Source organism: Dipodomys spectabilis, unplaced genomic scaffold (assembly GCF_019054845.1).
Source record: "Dipodomys spectabilis isolate Male_0828 unplaced genomic scaffold, ASM1905484v1 ptg000033l, whole genome shotgun sequence".
In the NCBI taxonomy this organism is placed as follows: Eukaryota; Metazoa; Chordata; class Mammalia; order Rodentia; family Heteromyidae; genus Dipodomys; species Dipodomys spectabilis.
Window position 1 is genome coordinate 1,610,168 of NW_024870710.1, and position 14,848 is coordinate 1,625,015.

Here is a 14,848-nt window from a genome sequence, read left to right on the forward strand (position 1 = left end):
ACCTGAACAACACAACCAACTCCTCCCAACTGAAGTCAAAAGCTGAGCATGTACCTCAGAAGAGGGGAGAAAAACAGGGAACTACACCCACTGGGAAGCATGCCTGTGACAACAAAAGACCTGGAGGCTCAGGACAAGAGAAACCCAAGCCCCACCAAAACCGAACCATATACTCTAAGCTGGGAATTGGGCAACACAGGCCACCAGCACCTGATAGTAGGCAGGAGCTCAGGCTGGTAAGGCAGCTCAGCAGTAGAGTGATAGTTTTGGATACATGAGGCCCTGGATCTGATTCCTCACCATCACATCAGCAAAAAGGGTCAGAAGTAGTGCTGTGGCTCAAATGGTAGAGTGCCAGCCTTAAGCTGAAGAGCTGAGGGACAGCACCCAAACCTAGAGTTCAAGCCCACAACCAGCCCAAAAAACAAACAAACAAAAAAAAAACATCAGGAGCCCATAGCAGACTCCAGCATCTGGGAGAGTGCATCCAGAGCATCAGATCTTGCCAAGAGCACCCGTAGGAGCAAACATGAGTCTATCTAGGCTGCTCAACCCTTCCAAAGGCGGGAATTGCCAGCGATCTACAGCAGAGAGCCGAGAATCCTAAGTAGGTCAGACCAGCAGCTGGAGGTAGGCTCCCAACAGAACCCAGATCAGGCACAGACTCCCTCTACCAATACAGAATCAGCAACCAAGCAAAGACAGACACACCAAAACAAAATTGCAGATTAGTCTCCTTAACACCCTATGTGAAAATCACAGAGAAAAATTACAAGGTTTATCATCAACCAGGATAGCAAGCTATCCTCAATAGCCAGCAGACACCAGGGGAGAGGCCCAGTGGGAGCAAAGCAGGAATGGAAGACAAAAGCTACTTCCAAGGTTTGCTGGAGGCAATGACTCAAGAAATAAAGCAAGAAATAGATCAGAAATTGAAAGAGCACAAGGATGAACTATCAAAAGAGATACAAGATGTCAAACAGAAGATACATGCAAAAATAGAAGCTGCACAAACCTCAGTAAGAAGTGAGATGAATGCCAAATTAAAGGTAGTACATACCTCATTAATAGGTGAGATCAGTACTTTGATAACCAACATCGAATCTATAAAGGAATCCATTTCCTCCATCCAAACCACAATAGAAGCCATGGTCAACAGAGTGAATGAAATGGAAGGTAGAGTGTCAGATACAGAAGACAGAATACACCAACTGGATCAAAAAGTGACAGATATGGAAAATCATTCAAATTAAGCCAAAAGGAAATTCAAGAGCAAGCAGATAATACCAAGAAATTTAACCTTTGTATAATTGGAGTGGATGAAGGTGAGGAATTTCAGAGCAAGGGAATGCAACACCTATTCAACAAGATAATCGGTGAAAATTTTCCCCACTTCAAAAAAGAACATCTTACCTACATAACAGAAGCATATAGAACACCCAACAAGCAAGATCCTAGGAGAAACATTTATAGACACATTATAGTAAAAATGATAGATCTGAATAATAAGGAAACAATCTTGCATGCAGCAAAAATGAAGAGGGAGCTATACTACAATGGGAAAAAATTTGAATCACTGCAGATCTCTCCACACAAACACTGAACACAAGAAAGGCCTGGGAAAGAACCATATGAGCCCTGAGAGCCAATAACTGCCAAACCAGACTGATATACCCGGCAAAGCTAGCATTCACATTCGATGGTGAACTGAAAATTTTTAATAGCAGAGAAAAAATAAATGAATACATAAACATTAAGCCAGCATTACAAAGAATACTAAGAGGGGGGACACAACCTGAAGAAAGCAACCAGTAACTGGGACCTGCACCCAGACAGGCATTAATCAAAGTCTAACTGAGCAAGCACAGGTGGAAAGGAAAGAAGAAAAACTTAGGAAAACGGAATGACAGGGACAACAATGCACCCCTGTATACTTTCTTTTAATATTAATGGCCTTAAATCGCCAATCAAAAGAAAAAGAACTGCTGACTAGATCAGAAAACATGTTGCCTTCAGGGGACCCACGTCTCAGCCAAACATACATACAAATTCAGAGTAAAGGGTTGGAAAAGGATCTACCAATCAAATGCCCCCAGTAAAAAAGCAGGTGTAGCTATCCTGATATCTGACAAAATAATCTTTACATTAGCATCAGTACAGAAAGACAAGGATGGACACTACATATTAATACCGGGAATAATCCAAGAGGAGGATATTACCATCATCAACTTATATGTCCCAAATATTGGTGCACCCAGATATGTTAAACAAATACTCTCAAACTTACAGAATAAAATAGATCCCAATACGATAATACTAGGAGACTTTAACACACCACACTCACCAAAGGACAGGTCTACCAACCAGAGGATTGGCAAAGAAGCTAAAGAATTAAGTGAGGCCATACTTCAAGCAGAATTAACTGACATCTACCAAGTATTTCACCCTAAAACAACACAGTACACATTCTTCTCAGCAGCTCATGGAACTTTCTCCAAAATAGACCATATCATAGTTCAAGCAAGGAACTTAAGCAAATACAAAGGGATCAACATAATCCCCTATATCCTATCTGACCACAGTGGAATCAAGCTAGTTCTCAATAACAAAGCATACCTCAGAAATTTCTCTAATACATGGAAATTGAACATCACACTCCTTAGCAATACCTGGGTAATGGAAGAGATCAGAGAAGAAATAAAGCATTTCCTACAACTCAATGAAAATGAAAACACCTCAAAAAGAAACTTGTGGGACACAGCAAAAGCAATCCTGAGGGGCAAATTTATTGCCCTCAGTGCCCACATCAAGAGAATGGAGACAGACCAAGTAAATAATGTCATGTTGCAATTAAAACAGCTAGAAAAACAAGAAAAAATGGAACTTAAAGTTACTAGATGAAGCCAGATAACCAAATTAAGAGCAGAGATTAACCAATTAGAAAATCAGAAAATTATAGCCAAAATAATCCAAAGAAGAAGCTGGTTCTTTGAAAAAATAAACAAAATTGATGGCCCGTTAACAAGATTAATTAAAAAAAGAAGAGAGGAAACCCATATTAACAGCATAATGGATGCCACCGGAAAAATCACAACACGAATCCAAGATATCCAAACAATCATACGGACTACTTTCAAAAGTTATACTGTCTAAAGGAAGAAAACCTGGCAGAAATGGATGCATTTTTAGAGTAATACAAGTTGCCGAAACTGAGCAAAGAAGAAGTAAACCAATTACATAAGCCAATATCCTACAATGAGATACAGGATGCTATCAAAAGTCTTCCATGAAAAAAAAGCCCAGGATCAGATGGATTCACAGCAGAATTCCATAAGACCTTTAAAGAAGAACTAATACCCATACTCCTCAAGATCTTCAGAGAAACAAAGGAGGGAGCTATCCCAAACTCATTCTATGAAGCCAATATCACACTCATCCCCAAACCAGGTAAAGACCCAACCAAAAAAGGAGAATTACAGTCCAATTTCCTTGATGAACACGGATACAAAGATCCTTAACAAGATTCTAGCTAACAGAATCCAGAAACACATAAAAAATCATACACTATGACCAGGTAGGCTTCATCCCAGGGATGTAGGGATGGTTTAACATACGTAAGTCAATAAATGTAATCAAAGACATCAACAGAGCCAAAGTCAAGTATCACATGATTATTGCCACAGATGCAGAAAAGGCCTTTGATAAAAATTCAACATTCATTCATGCTAAAAGCTCTGGAGAAAATATGAATAGAAGGAACATTTCTAAAAACAATAAAAGCCATTTATGACAGACCAATAGCCAACATTATACTTAATGGGGAAAAGCTACAACCAATTCTCCTAAAATCAGGAATAAGGCAAGGATGCTCACTGTCTCCACTCCTCTTCAATATAGTCCTGGAAACCTTAGCCAGGGCAATAAGGCAAGAAAAATACATTAAAGGGATATGCATAGGGAAAGAAGAAGTTAAACTATCCCTTTTTTTATTTTAATTTTAATTTTTTTTTCAACATACTCTACAGAGGGGTTACAATTACATGGGCAAGATAAAGAGTACATTTCTTATCATCCTCATTTGTTTACCCTTAACATCCCTTTCCAGCCTCCCTCCCTGCCACCCACCCAATTCTCCCCACCCCCTGCAGCGCACCACAGTTTTAAAGTTCGTTTTCGATATGACAACTTGTACTTCTCATTGTTGCAACAGGTCCACCTGTATCCTTAAACGACTTGTTTTTCCCCATCTCCTCCACAAATTATACCGACATCAAATATAGTGAAAGCAGGACTTATACTGTGGGGGAGGGACATACAAACCAACAAAGAAATAATCTTATAAATGCGTTAGAAACAAATGCATGAAAGAAAAAAAACATTAAAATACATATCTAAAGGTTCATTTTCCTAACATCACATTATCTGACCTTTATTGCTTGACTCATACATATACTAGATATTGCAAATAAGGGGAACCATGGGACCTAAGTTTCTTTGGGCTTGGCTTACTTCACTTAATATAATTTTTTCCAAGTCTTTCCATTTCCTAACAAATGGGGCAATGTCATTCTGTCTGATGGAGGCATAGAATTCCATTGTGTATATATACCACATTTTCTTGATCCATTCATCTACTGAGGGGCATCTGGGTTGGTTCCATATCTTAGCTATGGTAAATAATGCTGCAATAAACATAGTTGTGCTGGTAGTTTTAGTGTGGCCTTGTTTGTAAACATTTGGGTAAATGCCCAAAAATGTGACTGCTGGGTCATAGGGGAGCTCTATGTGAAGTCTTTTGAGGAACCTCCATACTGCTTTCCAAAGTGGTTGAACAAGTTTACACTCCCACCAACAATGAAGTAAGGTTCCCTTCTGTCCACATCCCCTCCAGTATCTGTTGTTGTTAGAGTTCTTGATTTTTGCCATTCTAACTGGATTGAGGTGGTATCTCAATGTTGTTTTGATTTGTATTTCTTTTATGGCTAGGGAGGTTGAGCATTTCTTCATGTGTCTATTGGCCATCCTTCTTTCTTCTTCAGAGATGTTTCCCTTGAAGTCTTTAGCCCACTTATTTATTGGGCAATTGTTTCTTTGAGGATTTGTTGTTGGGGAATTTAATTTTTTGAGTTCCAAGTATATTTTAGATATGAGAACCCTGTCTGTTGTATGGCTAGTGAAGATCTTCTCCCAATCCGTGGACTTTCTATTGATCTTGCTAGCTATGTCCTTTACCATGCAGAAGCTCTGCAACTTCTTGCAATACCATTTGTCTAAACTTTCTTTGAATTGTTGTGTTTCTTGGTCTCTATTAAGAAAATTTCGGCCTGTGCCAAGGAGACCTACGGTTTCTCCTATTTCATCCTGTAATGTTTTCAGAGTGTCTGCTTTGACTCCGAGGTCTTTGAACCATTTGGAGTTGATTCTGGTGCATAGTGATATATAAGGATCTAGCTTTAGTTTTCTACAAGTAGTTAACCAATTTTGCCAGCACCATTTACTGAAGAGGCTGTCTTTCTTCCATTCTATTTTTTTAGATCCCTTATTGAAGATTAGATGGCTATAGGTCTATAGGTTCATTTCTGGGTTTTCAATTCTATTCCATTGGCCCTGAGGTCTGTTCTTATGTTTTGATTACTATGGCTTTATAGTAGAGTTTGAAATTTGGTATTGACATTCCTCTAACAGTGTTCTTTCCGTTGAGGAGTGTTTTTGCTATTCGGGGTCTTTTATTGTTCCATATGAATTTTTGGATTGCCTCTTCAAACAGAACTTAGAATATGGCAAGACCTCCCATGCTCCTGGATTGGAAAGATTAACATCGTGAAAATGGCAATACTTCTCAAGGCTATCTACAAACTCAACATGATACCTATCAAAATTCCAACCTCATTCTTCAGGGAAATAAACTACCCCTTTTTGCAGATGACATGATACTATACCTTCACGATCCCAAAAACTCCATCCCCAAACTCTTAGAAATCATAAATCACTTCGGCCAATAGCAGGATACAAAATAAACCCACAAAAATTAGTTGCTTTCCTGTACACTGACAATGTACAAGAAGAGAGGGAAATAAAGGGAGCAAACCCATTCACATTAACCTCTCAAAAAAATAAAATATTTAGGAATTAACCTAACCAAAGAGGTAAAATAACTATTTAATGAAAATTATAAAAAGTTAAAGAAAGAAATTGCAGAAGACACTAGGAAATGGCAAGACCTCCCATGCTCTTGGATAGGCCGAATTAATATAGTAAAGATGGTAATACTTCCAAAATTAATATACAAATTCAATGCAATTCCTATTAAAATCCCAGTCATGTACATCACTGAAATACAGAAAACAGTCCAAAAATTCATATGGAACAACAAAAGACCTAGAATAGCCAAAACAATTCTAGGGAATAAAGACAACATGGGAGGGATAACCATGCTGAATTTCAAACTCTACTACAGAGCTATAATGACAAAAACAGCATGGTACTGGCACAAAAACTGACCCAAAGACCAATGGAACAGAATAGAATATCAAGAAATAAATCCACAGGCCTACAGCTTGCTGATATTCCACAAAGGAGCCAAAGACATACAATGGAAGAAACACAGCCTCTTCAACCACTGGTGCTGGGAAAACTGGGCAGCCACATCCAGAAAACTAAAAGTGGACCCCAGCCTATCACCATGCACCAACATCAACTCAAAATGGATTAAAGACCTTAACATTAAACCTGAATCTCTAAAACTCCTGCAGGACTGAGTAGGAGAGGCCCTTGAACTAATAGGCACAGGAAGGAACTTCCTGAACAGAGTCCCAGGGCCACAACAAATTGGAGAGAGACTCGACAAATGGGACTACCTTAAAATAAAAAGCTTCTGAGCAGATAAATCTATCGCAACCAAGCTAGAAAGACAACCAACTAATTGGGAAAAAAAAATATTTACCAGCAATATATCAGACCAGGGGTTAACATCCTATATATACAGGGAACCCAAGAAACTAATCCCTCCCAAACCTAACAAACCAATTATTAAATGGGCAAAGGAACTAAAGAGGGACTTCTCAGATGAAGTAATAAAAATGGCAAAGAAACACATGAGGAAATGTTCATCATCCCTGGTGGTGAAGGAAATGCAACTAACAACCCTCAGATACCACCTTAGCCCAGTCAGAATGTCCCACATCCACAAATCAGCCAACGATAAATGCTGGAGGGGATGTGGAGAAAGAGGAACCCTATTACACTGCTGGTGGAAATGTACACTTATACAACCACTTTGGAAAGCAGTCTGGAGGGTCCTTAGAAAGCTAAAGATTGACCTCCCTTATGACCCAATCATACCACTTCTAGGCATCTACCCTGAACAACAGGAACCAATATACAAGGACACGTGCACCTCCATGTTTATTGCAGCACTGTTCACAATAGCTAGGATATGGAAACAACCCAGATGCAAAATTGTGGTATCTATACACAATGGAATATTATGCAGCCATTAGAAATGACAAAATAATGGCATTTTCAGGGAAATGGATGGAGCTAGAAGGAATCATGTTGAGCGAGGTAAGCCAAGAGCAAAGAGACAAACGGTACATGGTCTCCCTGATAAGTGGATGCTAAATCCAAAATGTTAGGTGTTATGACAAAATTAACAGGATTTAAGAAACAAAGAACTCCCACTCATCTGGTCGAACCATTACTAATTATCCCCATACTGCTGATCACATGTATGGTGTATATGGTTACACCGTTATATGTTATAGACTGTGATAGACAATTTGCTCCAGGAAAATTAGAATGAACTTGTGACTTTAAATGAGCATCATTATTCCACAATACTGTGAAATTTGGGAAATTATGTAATCACCTAATCACTATTAAAGAAAAAAAAAAAGAACCTCGGGGAAGGTAGGTAGGGAAGGGATGGTAGGGGGAAAACAATAGAGGGGGTAACAATGCTTAATAGGAAGTGTACTCATTATCTTGCTCATGTAACTGTAACCCTCTGTATAGTATCTTTATAATAAAAAATTAAAAAAAGGCCTGAGAATATGGATTCGTGTTTTGGCACTGATCCAAGGTCTACAGCATTGTGTGCAGCACTAACACTTCTTATGCCTGAGACCAGAGTCTCTTGAACTTTGCAAACAACACAGGAATATCTTTATTGTTCCTGAGCTACAGGCCACTTGAGCTGGCTTGAGCTGACTGTCACTTACAGTTGCCTGGCTCTCAGAGTTCCATATTCTATTCCATTATGAGGTAGAGAGTGTCATCTCTCAGAGCCCAATGATCTAAGCTGCTTGCTCACATAAGACCATCCCAAAGACATACTGGAGACTGAAATCTCCCCTCCCACATCACTCTATACATATGTGAACATTGTCAAATCCCAATATCCTCAGCTAGGCCTGGGAATCAGTATGCTCTCAACCTAAAGAAACACTTCCTAGGTCAGATCCATGCCTTATTTGTCACTATTCATCTCATCCTACAGAGATCATTTTTCCTCTCTGGGCCCTCTCAGCCTGCCATGTACTTCTTGCATCTATTTTTGACATCTACATCCTAGGACTTTGTTAGATTTTTGTTTCCAAATCTTGTTTGCCCTTGAAGCCCCAGTGTGCTGTCATCTGGAAAAAAGGTAAGTACTTAGAGGTGGGAAAATCATACAAGTATTTAAAAATAAACCTTACACATATTGTCAGACCTTTTTATAGATGTACATTCTTGTACGATAAGAGAATATTTTTGATACTTTTGTCATATTTTATGACAGAGGGGAAGGGGAGGAGGGAAGAGGTGCAGCATTGTCTTCTCATAATTCAATGATTATTATAGAGAAATACTATAGTTGAAGGAATGTAAGCTTTAAATATAAAAACTGTGCTCTTGTTTCTTTTTATAAGCTAGTCGTTTATAAAGAATTCCTTACTAAAGTCTTGTCATCTTTGTCCCATGAGCTATCCTCCTCCTTCAAAATAATCAGGAAAAAAACCTTCACAAATTAGTGGCCTGTTGCCTAATCCCTGGATAAGAATTTAAGATACAACATTGCCAGAGAAAGTGTGTGTACATGTGCGTTGGAGTGTGTGTGTATGTGTGTGAGGGTGTGTTGTGCATATCTGTGTTTTAGTCTTGAATTCAGGGGCTATATGACAAGCCCGAATATATTTCTGGTGACTGTAGTGATCTACCAATTATGCCACAGTTCCACTGCAAGCTTTCTGTAGTGAACTGGAGAGAAGAGACTCATAAAATTTCATGCTCAGTCTGTCTGAACTAAATCTCAGGTCTCAAACTCCTGATTAGTTAGAGTTATACTTATCAGCCTCCATAACCTGGTGATAAAACATTGTTACTGGAGGCAGTGGGGTTGCAAGTTTCAGTCTAGCTTCACAAATTTCTATATCATAAAACAGCAACAGTAGAACCCTATATAAAAATACAAGAATAAGATGTAATTACAATATAATTTGGTGATATAGTCTGTTAGCATAAATTTCAGGAAACCATGGTCTTATTGATTTAGCATCACAAATCCAAACAAAATGAGATAATTTCAGTAGACTCTACAAATTTTTAATTCCATCATATAATAATTTCAAAACATTATAATAAACAGGAAATCATTCATACTTATGATGTAAAAAGATGTAAAAAGATGAAGATGGCAGATTATGAAATGGGAAATTCTGCACTGCAGGAAAATTATTGTGATGGTGAATATATGGTGGTTTTATCATGGTGAATATATGATAATATTCTTCAGAGGAGCAATAGATAAATATATATTTACTACACATAACCTAACTTGTTTCTATCTCTGTCAACTTCCAATATTCTGCACATTGTCAGTGTATTCGTGTTTATGGTATATTCCAAAATAGTTAACAGAGTCAGGAGGTTACCAAAATAAATTAGCTTGAATGTTTAGGAAGATAAACCTGCTAATTATATTGGCTATTTTATATATTTAACATGTAGTGTGTTATCATTGTACTCTCTAAGTATATACATAAGCTATTCAAAGTGAAATGGAATATAACATGGTTTTGCCTGTAAAGCTAGATATTTGGGACATCAGTTCCAGACCAGTGTAGGGTTACCTGCAATACTTCCCAACCCCTGGCTATGCGTGATGGAATACATCTATCATCCCAGGCCCATGGGGAGCTGAGAGCAGGAAGATTTCAATTCCATGCCATTCTAGGAAAGATCATCCACATGGCTCCAACTCATCCAAAGAAAGTTCAACACTGGCTAGCACTTATCTCCCCCACCTAGGTGAAAATAAAAATAAGAGCATTGTAGTATAAGAAACAAACAATATTAAAATATGGCAATACAAACCATCATGAACAACAATTACCTAGTGTTTGTTTCTCATAACTGTAAACCTAACTATAGCTAGGATTATATATGTGAGCCAGAGGCACCAAGCAATTCATTTTAAAAATGAGTATTTAAAGCCAGGTGCCAGTCTCTCATGCCTGTAATCCCAGTTAGTCATGAGGCTGAGATCTGAGGATCGCAGTTCAAAGCCAGCCCAGGAAGAAAAGTCCCCATAAGACTCTTATCTCCAATCAACAACTCATAAAACAGAAGTGACTCTGTGGCTCAATTGGTAGAATGCTAACTAACTTGAGCACAGAGTCTCAAGGACAGTGCCCAGGCCCTGAGTCCAAGCCCCATAACTGTCAAAAAAATAAATAAACATTTTAAAGTCTGAATTTCTTGTAAATTAAAATGACAGCTGTGGTATACAATGCTACAGACTACTACAGCTTTCATTATATTTGTAGTTAGAAAAAGTAGCAGCACTTGAATAAAGGACATTTTTTCATAAACTAGGGCAGATTGGTCTGTAATTCAAGGAAATTGCTGGACTCATACGTAATATTTTTGGTGGCTTTTTGTTTTGTTTTTAGAATAGGATGAGAAACCTTATTTCTGCCAATGGCCATTTGGATGTGTCTAACATCATTCACAGGCCATGCAAAATTAACAGTAAAGATAGGACACAGTCAACTGGCAATAAATTTACTTGTCTTTATGTCATGTTCCAAATGATTTGTTTAGCCTATATGTCCCTATGGCCTATAGTTTCCTATTCCTGCCTTCCTCAAAATAAAAGCATGTTCCACCAATTCAGATTTGAGCCAGGCAATATGTAGTATTAGTGCCAAGAGTTGAGGAAAATTGTAACACAACCAGGGAAGCATGAAACCAACATGTTAGTAGCTGGAAACTGGGGACTCAGGCCTATAATCCTAGCTACTCAGGAGGCTGATGATCACAGTTCAAAGACAGCAGGAGTGAGAAAATCTGTGACTCTTCTCGCCAATTAACAACCAAAAAGCCATAAAGGGAGATGAGACTCCAGAGGTAGAGTAGCCTTGATTACAAAAACTCAGGTGCAGCAACCAATCCTGAGTTGAAACTGATGGTTAGGCACAAAAACAAAAACAAACAACAACAACAAAACAAACAAAAACTGGGGGAAAGCTCAGGAAAGGATGGCACTGTCTACCAGGCAAATGTACACATTTTATGAATTGTGATATGGTAAACTCACTCTACACACCTTAGTAACAATTACATTTAAAAAAGAATCTGAGAAATCCCAAAGCCATGGACCTTATGATGTGTATCTGCTTTCTAGTATTTCAAAGTCCCATCATGTGACCTATTAGCACACATGTTGTAGCCCAGGGTGATTCGAAAATATGAAGGCAGAGATCTTTTCAGATTGTCCCACCAAATCTTTGATTACTTTAAGCTAAAAACAAAACAAAGCAAAGCAAACAACATAGACGTTAAGGTTAATTAGGCTGCTATTAAAAATTCAGATGTTGGTAGTCTTTGTGGAGGGGAAGGGAAAAAACAAATTATGTAAATAAGGATACAGGTGGATCCATAGCAACAATGAGATGTACAACACATTATGTCAAAAAACGAACTTTACAACTTTGGAGGAGGAAGTGGGAGATGGGAAGGGATGAATAGGGGAAAAAAAGGAGGAGGCACCAATGCTTAATAAGACATGTACTCATTATCTTGCAAATGTAATTGCAACTTCTCTGTACATTATTTTCAAAGGTAAAAAATTGAAAAAAAAGATTCCAGGCAGAATTATACTGTTAAATGTTGAGTTAGTACATATGTTTTGTAGATATTTATCTCATATGTCAGAAAAATATCCATGAATTCATAACTAGAAACTCTGAAGTGTAAGGTATATTAATAAGGTAAGTTTCATTCGGGAGCCAATGAAGAGAACACCGCATGGTATTCAGTCAGGTAAAGTAGTTTATTTACTGAACTGCTGCCCATGCCATATATGGTGGAGAGGCATGTGAAAAAAAGAGGGTTGACCCAACCTCGGGCCAGGACATATCTAGGCCAAGGACCGGATAAGATATGGCGTAGTGGAGGAAAATTCTGGCTGTGATGTGACCTCAGGGCCTGGGAATCTCCTCTGGTCAAATGGAAAGTTTGACCAGAGGCTGACCAGGTTCTGACTTAGTAGGAGGGGGAGGTGTCTGCCTCCAGGCATGCCAGATACCTAGGTTACACATAAAGGATGGAAAGTTAACCAAGAAGAGGGGAAGTGTCTGCATTGGGTCTGCATGGCTTGGGCAGACCTAATACTAAATACAGGTAGCACCTCTGACATGTAACATGTAACTCCTGATTCCAAACCGTTCATTCTCAATCATTATCTTTCTTTTCTTTTCTTTTTCTTCCTTCTTTCCTTCCTTTCTTTCTTCCTTCCTTCCTTTCTTTACTTCCTTCCTTCCTTCCTTCCTTCCTTCCTTTCTTTCTTTCCTTCTTTCTTTCTTTCTTTCTTTCTTTCTTTCTTTCTTTCTTTCTTTCTTTCTTTCTTTCTTTCTTTCCTTCTTTCTTTCTTTCCTTCTTCCTTCCTTCCTTCCTTCCTTTCTTTCTTTCTTCCTTCCTTTCTTTCTTTCTTTCTTTCTTTCTTTCTTTCTTTCTTTCTTTCTTTCTTTCTTTCTTTCTTTCTTTCTTTCTTTCTTTCTTTCTTTATTTCCTTCCATCTTCCTTCCTTCCTTTCTTCCTTCCTTTCTGTCCTCTCTCGCTCTCTCTATATATCTCTCCTCTCTTTCACTCACCCTCCCGCTCTCCCCTACCTGAGTGTTCTCAACTGTCAAAAAATGGACACTTGGTGAGTTGAACTCACAGGCAGTGAAGAACAGCTCAATTGGCAAACGTGAAATTTAATTTACTGTTACCTTACACCTCTACCACAGGTCACTGGAATCAAATAATTAGCACTCAGCAGCATGGCGTCTCAAGCCATTTGGAGGAGGAAAGCAAGCACATTCACTGCATTCTGGAGGTCCACCCTGGAAAGGTGGGGGAGACTCTTCCCTCCTCTTGGCTAAATCTCAGCCCAGTTTCTGCATCAGGAGAGGTGACTGCCTCCAAGTGAGCCAGTTACCTAAGTGACACAGGTACTGTGCAGAGACTTAGCCTCTTGTGGTGTTGAGATTAATGGCATAATTCAACATGATCCACTAGTTTGTTGAGATTGAGACTTCCTAATTTTTGGTTAGGCTATTTTCAAATTGTGATCTATTTATTTCTGATTGCTAACCATGATTATAGATGTGAACCAGCACATCAGACCATTCAAAGATCTTTACCACGCATGGAAGACATTAATTTTATTTTCCCAGATGACATACAAGTTGACAGACAGCAAAATAATTCCTGAATTCTGGTCGAGATGTTTTTTAATGTGAAGCAAAATTTACTTAGCAAAATATCTGACTACTGTGATTATACTTTCAAACTTACCCTACATTTTAATATCAAATCACCTATGAGCCAATGATTCACTCAAATTACCTGTAATCATTTACTTCTGTCATATCTTCTAGAGGTAGGCAGAACTGGAGCATACACTATTAACTAAAGTGGTAGAAATTTGAGAGGATCACAGTTCTGAATCAGTCTAGGAAGGAAAGTATCACCTATATCAACCTACTAGGTAAGTATATTGGAATGAAATCATGGTCCCTGCTTTTGGAGCTGGGTGCAAAAATTGTTACTCTATACGTAAAAAGTGACTTAAACAAGAAAGGATTGGCGGAGTGACTCCAGTGATGGAGTACCTGTCTGGCAAACACTACATCAAAACAGAAATCAATTTCCTAAAGATAAAATAGGAAAAGGAAAGCAAGAACAACTCATACTTAACATGTGTTCAATGTAAAGATTTACACTAACTTACTGTAGTTATAATGCCATCATTTATTTCTAGGGCAAACACATTTTGTGTCAAGCTTAAATGAAAAAAATAACACACTATATACAAAGATTTGGTAAAACACAGGTCTGGCTTACAATTGTGAACACTTAATTTAGCATGTGCAGTGGTGTTGCAGGCTTGTTAAAGTTTATGGAAGTCCATCCTTTTGATGAACTTGACATGATGAAATTACCTAACCATACAATTCTACAATTCACTGGACAGATATTGCTGGTATATATATATATATATATATATATATATATATATATATATATATATATACACACACACATATATACATATATATATACATATATATACATATATATATATACACACTTGTATGTATTTATATATTAAGTGTCATGTAAATAAAATAAAATGTACAATGAATAAATTTAGTGAACAGATACATTTCCTAGATATTTAATGAATAAATTCATGTCTTATAGTCTCCAATGTTATATCACATTTAAACGGTTGCTGATCTCCTTCAGCTTTTTTATAATATTTTTTTCAGATGAAAAAGCCTGCCAATAAATATTTTTGTATAACATTCTTTTTTTATGA